Consider the following 382-nt stretch of genomic DNA (forward strand, 5'->3'; position numbering starts at 1 on the left):
CTGTCTCCTGTACAATGCCATGAATCTCCACCCATAGTTCAGCAATATGTAAACCGTGTACTTCCAGAAGTTCATGCTGGTTTTAGAAAAGGTAGAGGAACCAGAGATCAAATTGCCAACACCTGCTGAATAATCAAAAAAGCAAGAGAGTTCCAGAAAAACATCTGTTTTATTGACTATGCCAAAGCCTTTGACTGTGTGGAACACAATAAACTGTGGGAAAATCTGAAAGAGATTGGAATACCAGACCACCTGCCTCTTGAGAAATTTGTATGCAGGTCAGGAAGCAACAGGTAGAACTGGACATGGAACAACAGACTGGTTTCAAATAGGAAAAGGAGTACGTCAAGGCTGTACATTGTCATCCTGCTTATTTAATTTA

The sequence above is a fragment of the Bison bison genome, unplaced genomic scaffold, assembly GCF_000754665.1.
Source record: "Bison bison bison isolate TAMUID 2011002044 unplaced genomic scaffold, Bison_UMD1.0 scf7180017864277, whole genome shotgun sequence".
Classification (NCBI taxonomy): Eukaryota; Metazoa; Chordata; class Mammalia; order Artiodactyla; family Bovidae; genus Bison; species Bison bison.